At 47.2% G+C, this 12939-nt stretch overlaps 1 protein-coding gene across 2 annotated transcripts in view; it reads left to right on the top strand.

The window, feature by feature from the left end:
- LOC120809749 (WW domain-containing oxidoreductase) overlaps window positions 1-12939 on the top strand; it is a 131511-nt gene that overhangs the window by 17693 nt on the left and 100879 nt on the right. The window lies entirely within an intron of this gene.

Here is a 12939-nt window from a genome sequence, read left to right as displayed (position 1 = left end):
TGACCGCGTGATGTGTAAGGAGCGCCAGTAGCACACATAGACATGTAAGAAATGGACGTAGCCACTGTGACATCATCCATTGATCTGTGAACAGTTTTTTAAGCCTCCCGCTCTGCGTTTTGCTCGTCTTCAGCTTTTTCTTCTTCAAACCAGAATCGACACGAGAGGGTGGAGCTCATTTGACCGACCCATCATCATTCCTACCGCTCTGGTCATCTCTCCTCCGAAGGGCACTGCTCCCTCTTAATACGGTGTCGGGATAAATTAGCCACAATATAACCAACCCCACAGCAGCGAATGATGAGCTTTTGTCTTCGTTAGCGAGTGTGTGTTCTTCAGGGAGTCACAAACCTAATCTCCACATGGGTTTGAACGTATGACCACGACGAGCCAAATGGGGCCAGGAAGAGGACTCCACTGATGGGCAGAGGGGAGGAAAAGTCATGAGAGTGCAGAGTTTGGCTGAAGAGGGAGGGAGGGAGGCGAGGTGGGGGCGGGAGGCGAGGATGCTCATCCATTACGTCCCACAGCTGCCCAGGGGTCGGCTTCAGCAAGACTGATTCAGAGCGATCAGGTTTGGACTCCATCTCCCATAAATCCTGGCGTGTGACGCTGATGGATGTGGGCCATAAAGCCTCCCGCGCTGACATGCGGAGAGCAACATGGAGAACCATGGGAAAATGTGAGCGCTCCAGGTTAATGTCAACGAGGCCTGGGAGTGAAGAGGGGGATGATGGAGGGACGGAAAGATGGGGAGCATTGAGAGATCAGAGGTGTATGGAGAAGAATGAGCGGGCCGGGAGCGGCACATGGAAGGGCGCAGAGTTTGTGAGAACACGGCAGCAGAATTTACTGTGACATTGCAATTATTCAGGTGTCATCATGTGGGTTTAAACCCATGTTGCTTTGAGTGCACTCAATAGGTCTACTCCTTTTGGAGAGAGATCAATGGCATCAATTATTCGAAGGAAAAAAAAAAACACTCATCTTGTAATTTATATCTTCTCAACTCCAAAGGTTAGTAATAATGTCTCTGGCTATGGCACAATGTTTGTCCAGAGTATTAGTTTAATTATTTCCGTGTATCTTTTCATTTATTCTGTTATTGTATCGTCTACATGGTGTTTGATGCATGACCAAGATGAATATAGCTCATTAAAAAAAGCCTCGTGATTATTATGGGGCCAAATCCAGGAACTGCCGACCTGGCTAGACAGGAAATGGAGACGTGTGTACTTCCTCATTAACAAAGCCCCACTTGGGCCATAAAGCACCATCCCAACAACGCGCACAAGGAAAATACTCTGATTAGGGGGGGTGGAGGGGCATCGCTGCCCTAATGAAGGCTTCCCCCACAGTCATTTATGATATTGGTATGGGTGGTATGGTGACTAGGCCTATGGGATGAGCTGAGTTACGGAGATGTGGACATGAGATAGCACATGCAGTGTATTTGCATGGACGGGGGGGACGAGAGGGTCGGGGGAATGCATATCCACAACTCATTTGCAGGAGTCAGTTTTACTAGGTTGCCGCTAATGGAGATGAGCTTGTGTTAAGAGCCAGGGGAGAAGCTAATTTTACATGAAACCAAAAGAGGTTTGAGAGGCGAGTAGATGTTGGTGCTTGTGCAGGTCTGTGTGTGTGTCTTTGTGTGTGTGTGTGTGTGCGTGTGGTCAGGCTCTATTCTGGCGGCTCACCAAGTGATTTCATAAATATTGACCATCTTTTACCATAAAATGTTTTCCAACTCAAGAAGAAATGGCTGAGTGTGACGTCACTTATCATTACCATATTTTCTCTTTTAATTTACATTTAAATTAATTTATATCTGATAAAAAAAACTGTATTTTTAATGTTGCACAGAGAGCCAAGATTAACTGAGCTGGTGTTTGAGGGTAAACGGCATATTTATTTTGTGCTTCAGTTGCTCAGCGTAAAAACTTGTGTTCCTACTGTCTGAGACAACTGTTTTTTTGCTGGGTTTTCTGTGTATTAGTGATATTTGTGAGTTGGAAAGTATTACTAGACAGTGTTTTATTTAGGGGTGTAACGATTCATAACGATGTATTAACCTTTTATTTGAATCAAGTGCCATTTTCAATGTAAACATTACTCAATAATTACACAATGTTTGGATCAATTTACAGAACCCTGGATTTTCAACCACATTGTAGGGTTGCATGTCTTTACAAACTTGCCAAGCGTTACTGTGATGTTGAGTTTGGTGCTCGCGAGGCCTGAGGTGTCTGCAGAGCTGGAGTGCCTGACTGTCGGCGTTGTTTAATCCCACGGCGCCTTAGTAGCCGGAAAGATTCGTCGTGTTTCCGGGTTTTTTTATTTGTCTTCTACATATTCTACAAACAGCAACCGACTTATTTAGAACACCTCCGTGTTTGCAAAAGCGCAAATGTTTCCACACGCTGGATCGAGAAGTTGGTTTGTAAATGTCTCGCTCACAGTCGTCTCCTCCACGCTGTGTTTTGTTGTTGTTCCGAGTTTCGCGCGGCTGCCGCTGCGTACTGATGACGTCACAGACAGGGAGACTGAATCGAGTAACGTTTAAAGTGTCTAAAGTGCTAAAAAACAAACAAACAAACACACATCCACACCGTTTTTGTACTGAAATCCAATGTGCAGTTTCCAAGTATCGATACAATCGATTATGTACCATTTCAATCGATTTGTAATCGATATATGTCGTCCGGAATGCGCATCGCAGGAATATAAATCGATTAATCGATTCAGTGAATGAATCGTTACACCCCTAGTTTTATTAGAACAGCCTTTTGAAGAAATAGCTGTAATGTGGGCCAGATAATTGAAAATACTTTGGATTTATGAGGTTGTATATTTTGACCATTACTGATGCACATTCCTTCCACTCATTAAGATTGTTCATGTAGATGTAGATTCAAGTAGAATGGCGTTCCGATATGGTCATTTTGGGGGTTTTCTTGCTTGCGAAAAGCAATCCTTAATATCATAGTAACAATAGCAGTGTCTTAATAAGCATACACATTTGGATCAGATGTGGACAAGTATCAGATTTGATGCACCTTCCCTTCTCACCACCGCCTTCCTGGTCCCTCCTAATTCCTCCACTTTTTCTTGCCCACCCGAGGCCCCCGGTGTCCGCCTCATTCATCACCCGGGCTTGATTCCTCCGCTCAGAGGGTGCGAGAGCGGGAGAAAGAGTTGAAGAGGAGGAGTGAAGTCATAACAAACCCTCCTCTGTTCTCTCCTTCCGTTCTACCTCCCGCTCTTCAGTTTGTGAGGGAGAGATGAATGCTGCCAGTGGAATTAATTGCACCCCGTTACTGAAGATCAGCAAGTTTGCACTGTTGGCGTGCTGATCTGCCATATGGCTGCCCACTAGGTGAACACTTTGATTAATGTTGCCCACTCCCCAGCTTTTTTTTTCCTCACTAATATTTGATTCTGATAACTGAAAATCAGCTCCTCATCTGGAAACTTTCCATCCCCTCTCTCCGCCTGAGTCCCTTTTTGTTTAGTCCTTTGCTCTTCTCACCCAAACCATCTGTGTTTTCAGCTTAGGTTCGGTTTCCGCTCTTGCCTTCTCTCTCGTTGTTGTGTTTCTCACCGCTTTGTGCGTCGGTGTGTGATTAGAGAGCGAGGGAAAGGCCAGCGAGCGCTTGTGTTAGCGGCGGGTGTAGCGCTGTGGGGACGCGTCTTCGCAGTTGATTAGGCCCCTGGTGTGTCGAGTGGTTCTCTATTAGCCTCCTCAGCCTCTCGTCTTCTTCTGAGCACTGTGACTACTCTCTACCCCCAGAGGTCCACACACACACACGCACACACACACACACGTGCACACGCGACATGCACGCAGGTTCATAGGAGGCTGTGGTACAGGCAGTAACAAGGAGGCGAACAGATGCCGGAGTCACAATATCAATAGGGCTGAGTGTAAGTGATCATACCGTAGCAGGGTTCAGCCATGAGACAGCGCTAACTAGAGGAGCAACTCTCAGGTGGAGCATTCGCATTCTGCAAATCACACCACGTGTGTGCATGTGTGTGTGTGTGCGCGTGTGTGCGCGTGTGTGTGTGTGTGTGTGTGTTGGTGGTGGGCGCACATACTCCCATTACATGTAAGAGCGAGCCGGCGTTGGCTGCTGGGGAGCAGTGGGATGGTGTCAGTGCCATCATCAACTCTGAGACAAAATGTTCTCACTTCAGGTCACAAGTTCAAGTTTGCTTTTTTTTTTGTTTGTTTTGTTTTTTCAACTGGCTTTAATGAGGCGGCAACACAGACCGCTATGCAGAAGATCTATTTCAATCACGGCGGTGCTTTGTTTTCCCTCTGCTTTATGGCCTGTTCCTGCTGCTCGTCTATTTCGGTCTTCCTCAGTCTTGTTAAGTGCTGCCATTCTCCTGTGTTGGGATGTGGCCCAGAGGGCCCTTAGCGAGACCAGGGGCCGGGAATGAGCTGCGAGCCCCGGCCAGGGGGTGCCCACGGTAGGCTGCCAGTCCCACTAAATCTCCCTGATTACCCGGGTTGGCTGCGAGGTGATGGGGGTGTTACCAAGGTGGTGGGCGCTCCAACGAGGCTGATTGAGATGCAAATGGGGGCCATAACTCAGAGGTAATGCAGACCGGAGCACCCTTTGCCTCGTCCGTTCCTGCTCACCTCTCCCTCTCTCTCTCATCTGTCCCCATTTCCTCCAGCATAGGAGGAAGGACTATTAGTGTCCCTAGATAAAGTTAGATATGTATCATACCGCAAGACAGGGCAGAGAAATAAGGGCCGAGTAGAATAAGGAAGTACGAGCATGTAAATAGCCAAGCATTTTGACAAGTGCACACACTCCTGTGGGTGACCACACATGCATGCACATACACACACTCTCTCTCACACAGTCGCACATCCAGACACACCGGAAGACACCAAACTCTGAACAGACGGACACATGACGTGCGAGGGACTCTGCTTGCCAGTACAAAGGTGGAGTGAACAAGGCCAGAGGAGGGGGAGGAGTAATTGCACAGTTCTTTGCTGAATTGTTCTGTGGATGCAAATTTAAATCCCTCCTATTATTTTAATAATCTGCCTTTTACTGCTTGTGCTCGGATCATTTGTTTGCAAACCAGGTTATTTGGAGAGGGAGGCTCGGGGGTAATTTCATGCTTTGGAGCATTTATATCTATAACTTAATGAGGAGAGGGCCTGTTGTTTCCTGGTAATACACTGCTAGAGGGGAACAAACTTTTTATTCTCCGTTTAGGGTACTGTTAGAGGGCAATAATGTGGGATTACTTGGATGGAATTAAGGAGCAAACTGAGGAGAGACATAATGCAGCTTTGGGTGATCGAACCAACTTAACACTAATGTTTCATTCTGGGGTTTTTTAAGTTTGCGGTGCACCAATGGAGATGGGCTTTCCCATCTGCCCTTTTTCAATAAGCTTAAACAAATTTCTTCACAAGATTTCCTCCCATTTAACCATCCTCAATCCCCAGCGGCTGCCTAATTGAGCTCAGTCCGTTTTTACACCCTGATGTACATTTTCTTCTCCCTCTACGCTGTCGAAACTTCCTAAATATGTTTGTACAACAAACAAACCGCAGTCTGTTTAGAAGTTTTATAGAATTCCGATCTGTCTGCCGCTTCTCGTCGGTGCCGGTGCAGGCCGGCAGTCGGCCCGGGGGCCCGAGCCCACTCGATACAACACAACCTGATTACATTTAGCTGGGAGACAAAAGGAAGACTCGCTGTCTGCGGCCCGCAGTCTTGTCAGATGACCGGGGATTGTTAATGCGGTTACTGTCCCTCGGTGGAGCCGGAGACGTAGCGGGACGGGCTGATGGAGGGAGAAGGTGCGTGTCCACGTTCCCGTTGTCTCCCCCGCCCCCCCTCCCTTTCTTCATCTTCGCCGCCATTCCTGCACTCCTCTGTTCCCTCGTGAAGGACTTGTCTCCCTGCAAATTTAATCAGACTGCATGAATTAAAGCAATAACTCAATTTGTTTACAAGGCATCATTTATCCTCTTGTCAGGCCTGCGCTCCGTTGACAATCCGTGGCTCGCTGACCCCCGACCTTTGCTGAGGTCACGGGGATGCATTCATTACATTGTTCAACGAGCGTCTTTCAGGCTATTATCAGGCGACAAGGGGCTAAAGATGCATGATGAGAATACTATTATTCAAATCCGTGTCACACTGTAAAAGAATGCAAGACAGAAGAAGACAACGTGACCTTATCCAGAGCCGGGAACGATCATGTAATCGTGCTTCAACAACTGGTTAATGTCTTTATGAAAAATGAATAATAATAATTCTTACCATTGTTTTGTATCTTTATATTGTTGGCCATTTATTTCCTCTTTTTCAAACTTTTTATCTGAGGTCGCTCGTCCTCGATTGTTCAATTGTGTAACAGAAAACAAGCGAATTTATCCCAGAGAAGAGAAGAAAAGGCACAATCTCTTGTATTTCCAAGCTAAACTATTGTGACAATGGAAAATGGTAAGCAGTTTAGAATATTGCCAAACAAAAGAGCTTTTAATCAAAGTGCATACCAGACCCTGCGGAGTGTAAAACACTCCCTCATCAAAAGGCCTATTATACACTTACTCACATCAAAGGCCTCTATGTTTCTTAATTGCCGGATTCTTTTCTTATTCAATTCTGTGATGCTTATGTTTTTATGAAGCTGATACAAAAAGAGCTCTGCTAACCAAATCAAAGGGGCTTAATTTATCATCTCTGCACAGCGACGCGCGCTCGCTAACAACAGTGTACATATGTGTAAACGCGCCTCAGCGGAGTGCGCCTGCGACTCTACCGGCCCTGCGGACACGGAGATGATGCAAAGTGTTTCGGGAGAAATTAAACAGTGTAAAACTAGCAGGTTTAGATAAAGCAATCACATTACCGAGATACTTGAAAAGAACACATTATTTTTTTGTACTTGCTTTATTGCTGACGCTGCAGATGGAAAGTTGCGTTGCACAGAATAAATGCAAGAGTTTTCCCTCCGACTATCGTCGTCTCACCATGGCGTAATCTGCATCTAAGTCAGTAAAGTCCCCGTGCAGAATGGCAAAATAAATTTGGTGTAAATATGTAATTGCTCGCGCTTATTCTGAGATCTGAAATATTAGGGAGCAATATGGATTGCATTAAAATGCCGGTTGTTAGTGGTATGGGTTACACTGAAGACGAGGGGGAATGTGCAGTGTCTGCGAATCTGGCAGAGATGGAGAGGGTGAGATGAGGGGGGAGATAGGAGAGGGTGAGGAAATGGAGAGGAAGAGACACGGAGGAAGAGGAGAGGAAGATGAAAATCTCTTAATGTCTTTCTGAGAACATAGACACATTATTTAAATCTCCATCACTTTTTGATGTAAATCCGATCATGTTCCGCGCTGGACGACGGACTGGAGAAGTGGAGCAGAGGCAGGAGTGGAGACACACACACACACACACACACTGATAGAAAGAGAACGACGGAGGGCGGGATTATAAAATAACATCGTTAGGATTTGAAGCTGGATGTCACCATCTAAAGTCACACTTGCACCCGCTGGCTGTGGAATATTGTGTGTGTGTGTGTGTGTGTGTTTGTATAGATGGGTGCACGTGTATGTTTGTGTGTGTGTGTTTGTGTAGAATCTGATATCTGCCTCGGGCCCCACGGCCCTGGTCTGTCTGCATCCGAAAAGCAAACTCTGCAATTATGATGACCGCTCTGTCCTTTTCATTTCCCATCTCCGTCCCCTCTCTCTCTGTCTCTGTCTCTGTTTCAGACAGACAGACAGAGACTCTGTCTCTCTCTCTGTGTCTCTGTCTCGGGCTCTCACACCCTCCTTCCATCCCCTTTTCTTTTTATCTCTCTCTTTTTACACTGTTTCTCTTCTTAAAGGTAAAAAAATAGATTGTCAAAAGTGCGCCAATAAAAGGCTTGATGACACCTCGAGCTACAACTTCCTATAACTCACAGACACACTCATTCCTCCCTGCTCCTTAGAAATGTTTTTCTTTCTAAAAAAAATCTAAATGATTTATTTTTTATTTTCACTATATTTTTTGCATAATGTTTCCAATTTACAGTAAATTACAAACTACATGTGGTGGAAAGTACCAAAAATGAATCAATTATTCTACTCATACACTATTCCACCATAAAATAGGGAAAATGTTATTTTTATTTCACCGCGTTTTAATTTCAGACCACGATTTTGAAAGCTTTGAATGATTGTTAAAATATAAATACGTCACTAAAGTTTAAAATAAATAACACAGCAGTATATAGTGTAAAAATTGCATCACCTCGATATGAAGACTCTGCTCACGTTAAACCATCAATAATAATAATTATACAATATAATGTAACACTGCCGTTTTGTCTGCATAATGATTACTTTTGGTTCATTTGAAGTACATACCGCTGTTAACTCTCACCAACATATTTGGATAACTACATTTCTTAAGAGAATAATTGGAGTATTTATATATTATACCATTATTTGCTAAAATGAATAAAACCATTTTCCCTTCACTGTCCCTGTAATTATTTCCCCTTTTTCCTTGTCAAGTCCTCCCTCCTCCGTTTTTCTCAGCATGCTCAGTGTTTCTGTGCAGCCTCCGTCTGACTGAGTGAGCGATTAACTAATTGAAGTGCTTACTAATTACCGTGTTTCATTAATTACAGTCATTAATGCAGCGCTTACTAATACGGCCTGCTAAAACCTCAGTACATAACTGAACGTAAATGTCGGCAAGTACTTAACCGCGGCCTGGCCTCTCTCGTGTGAGTGTGTGTGTGTGAGAGAGAGAGTGTGTGAGAGCGATGTCTCTGTTAAGAGTATCGGCACGTATGGGCCTCGTTCATCCATGTTTCTCATCTGGAAAATCATTCCATGTCCTTTCTTCACCTTTCCCGTATCAGCCCCTCCAATTGCTTGATTTGTAACTTGATTTCAGGAAAGGTAAAACCTGTAGATTATCCAGCTTTCATTAGGGGGGGAAAAAAAAACTAGTTTGTGTCAGAGAAAGAAGAAATCAATTTAATACAGACTTAACTGGAGGAAATTGCATATTCTGCTTGTACTGTATGTGCTGAAGAGGCACTTTCCCGTCCTCACCAGAGACCTGCCTCCCTATTAATTGCAGTGTGTGTGTGTCAGTGAGAAAGTGGCTGTCTACGTGCGCGTGCATTTGTTTGTTTGTGTGTTTGTAATGTGGCGTGGGCGTTCATTCGTGCGTCAGTAGCGTGAATGCATGTTTCTGTCTTTGTCTTTGTCTGTGTGTGTGTGGAGGTCAACTCTCAGACCAGAGGCAGATGTGTCTGTTTCTTTATTTGTGCCGTGCGTGTGTGCGTCCGTCGCACGTGATGTGTGTGCGCGTGTCCATACTCCTCTGTCGGTGCGCGGTGCGTGCATAAGCACGAGCGCATGTGACTTAGCCAGGTGGAGAGGAGATTGCTTGGTATTTATGAACAAACGTCATAATTGTGACAGGATGATTTACGACCAGCATATTCTACACCCACTCCCCGCCCCCCCCACACACACACACGCTCCCTTTCTCTTTTTCTTTTGCTAAAAATATATCTCTGATAAAATGCGGTCTTTAAAGCTGATGACTAATTTAGTGTGGCGTGTTGCGGACAAGGTCACGGAGATCTGAGCTCCTCTGTGGTCCTCCCTCCGAGGCCCGTTCTAATCCACAGAGCAAGAAGAGGGGCTCAAAGTCATTTCTCTAATTGCTTTTATAAGGTGCCCTTTTCAAGTGGTGTCGTCCCTGCTCATTCACTTTCACCGCCATTACGACACCTCACCGCCCCACCTGCCGGTTAAAGCGCAGCCATGACAGTAACATGACAGTTGTCTCGTATCGATACCAGGTATTCAAACGGAACGCTAGAGAGCAACCGGCTCGTTGAGCATCCTATAGGCAGGCGGCAGGGTAAGTGTTTTGTACATACGGGGGGGTGCTTTTGATTTCTTAAGTGTGGGTGATCCATAAGATGAGTTGAGGTGGTAAGAGGGCACCATGGGGTGAGTGAAGATGGAAACGGGGGGTCAGAGTGCGAGAGGGAAGGCTGAGGAGGAAAAGGAGAGCGAGGGGGATGAGATTGAGCCGAGTGCATTAAGACAGTGTATTATTTGGCGGTTCCACTTGCTTGCGTCCATTAGGGGTGGCTGCTACGCCATTAAAGGGGTCAGCGTAGTGCGGACCTGCGTATGTGTGTGTGTGTGTGTGTGTGTGTGTGTGAGTATGCCTACATGTGTGTGTGTTTTAAGAGTTAGTAGAGTGCTCCAGTGTCTTATTGAACAGAATGGGTCTCCCCTGCTCTAATACCTCTTCATTTTATTGGATTGGATGGCCCCAGTTATAATTGTATTAGGGACCCCCGCCCCTCCCCCCACTCTCCACCGCCCACTCCGTCTCCACAGCGGTGACCACATATCATTCCCCAACACACGTGGAAAACACCCGGGGGAGACGCGGAGAACCTCTGCAGAGGCCAACTTCCGCCACTCGCGCAGCACCTTTGCTCTGCGTCCTCGCTCCTCGTCCCCTCCCTCCTTCTTCACCTCCTCCCGGTGGAAGTCGCAGAGGTCGTTGTCATGTTACCGCCAGCTCAAGAGCGGAGGGCCGAGGGATCTGATGGCGGCGCTTCCCGTCACGGCGACCTTGCCGGTTCCCGCCGCGTGGGCGGCCGCGCGGCCTGCCGCAGTTTCTTGGACTCCGAGCCGCTGAGCTTGTTTACACGCGACGCGCGTTTCATTCACGATTGGCCTTTTTTTTTTGCATGCGGAGGGAGCGATGGGTTGCGTGTAGCTGGGGGCGATAGGTTCTGTCACCCCCGAGCCGGGCTCTGTGGCGCTGCACACTCAGCGATTACGGCGGATTTAACCAGAGAGGCTTCGCTGCCTCTCACTTTTCCTTCGCCCTTGAAGAGACCAGGAGTTGTCGGGGTCCTCGTAAAAACCCTGAACGATTGCGTCCGTGCGTTCTTCCCTTCTTTTTCTACCCTTTTCCCCCCTCTTCTCCTTCCAAAACCTGGCCATCTGTCTAATTGTTCACCTCCATCGCTTTAATGCTTTTTACATGCTCCCCCCCCCTCTTTCCAGGCAATAAACTTTATTTTCTTCGCAAGACTTGCAATCCGCAGGGGGAGGGTAGATGGGCGGCCAGGCCGGCTGCTCACCTTCTCCCTGCTGGATTTGCTCCAGTGCCCCCCACCCCCCTTCAACCCCACCTCTGGTCTCCCATTACTCCATCGCCCCCCCCCCCCCGTGTCTCTAGAGCAGGGGATACGTGTTCGTCAAGCTGACACCTGCTCTCATCTTCTCTGCTGGTCATACGTTCAGGGAGGGCCGCCCTGTTGAGGCCTCATACTGACCTGTTAATCATCACGCTGCTGCCTTCTCTGACCTTGTTTGGAAGCCTCTTCTCAATTGCAAAATAACAACTTTTCACCCACCGTTTCCAGGTGCACCTTTCTCCCATCGCCCATCGTACACTTGTTTGAATAGCCTGGGACAGAAAAGTTCATCCACAGCTGATTTGTCTTTTGCCTCATCTACATTTCTTTGTACTGTGTAAAAGTAGCCGGGAGTTTAAATGCTGCACATACAAGTCATTATATTAGATAGTTGTCTCCTCTCACCTGTGATTACTGCATTGTGCAGATCATATAAGCAGGTACCCTATAATATGTATAATATAATAGCTATAATCAGCCCTTTCATGCTTTGTAAAAGCATCCATATAATGGTATTGAGTAGCATCAAGAGAATAATTCAGGCATAGATAATGGTGTGATAGCGTGGTTTTACCCTTGAGTCACAACACTGAATTTGTTGTGTGTGTGTGTGTGTGTGTGTGTGTGTGTGTGTGTGTGTGTGTGTGTGTGTTCCTGTGTATGCATGTAAATATGCCCCGGAGGCAGTTAGGGTGTCTGTAAAATGCCTGAAGAGTCACATTTCCATCAGAAGGAGCGCTTAACCCTTTTCCTATGTTCCTTGTGCTCACTGCTCCGCGGAGCGTCCTTGCTGTGGCTGTCATGTACACTTAACTCTGTGGAGACAGACACACACGCAGAGGAAAGACAATCCCATACGTCGCCCACAGACTGACGGTCGGACCCGGGGAAAAGGCCTCACAGAGGTGCAGCGGCGACACTGTTGCGGGGGGTGTAATGTGAGCTGGCGGCGCTCGGCAGGGACGCAGGGGAGAGGCAGCAGGCCGGGGGGGTGGGCTGCACCCGGTGCTGCTAAACTCGGAGCCCCGCCGGGGGTCCCGGGAGCCATCTCTCCTCCCTCCTTCTCCCTTTCCAGCGTGACGGATGAGTCTAATGGGCCGTTAGTCCGAACGGAACACTCTCCGCCTTGGTTCACGCTGCACGCTCCCGTGCACCGAGGGCCCCTGCGCGGGCTCACGTGTAGGAGGAAGATTGAACCGTAGTTGTGTGTTGAGGTGGGCCTCTGCTGATAAAGATGTAGAGAACTGCGGGAAGGGGCAGGCGGGGGCCAGGGGAGGAGGGTCTAAGTCGACGTACTTCATCACGGACAAAAATAAACATGAACGTACTCTGTTAGTAAAGAGATGTGCTCCTTCGGGCCTGCATGCGTCCCTGCTGAGGCCTTCGGCCCGCAGCAGAGCGCTACATGGAGAGGATAATGAATACTTAGCCCCTCTTCCTCGGTGTGTAAATGCAGCTATGCATTCACTTCTGCAGTCATTTATCTTTCTCTTCTCCTCTGCTATCCTGTCCTCCTGTCTCCTGACATATGGTGTAAGATGAGACGCACAAACACACACACACACACACAGTCTAAAGCTATACTGTAGAGTTCTTCGCGGGTCTTTAGACAGGATTGGGACCACGTGTCAGCATTTTTTGCATTTTTGTATCGGTTTGAGGGAATGTAACAGTATCAGTATCATTAATTGTATCTATAGG

Source organism: Gasterosteus aculeatus, chromosome X, assembly GCF_964276395.1.
Source record: "Gasterosteus aculeatus chromosome X, fGasAcu3.hap1.1, whole genome shotgun sequence".
NCBI classification, from domain to species: domain Eukaryota; kingdom Metazoa; phylum Chordata; class Actinopteri; order Perciformes; family Gasterosteidae; genus Gasterosteus; species Gasterosteus aculeatus.
Note: the sequence above shows the minus strand (reverse complement) of the source record. Positions and strands in the feature narration are given on the sequence as shown.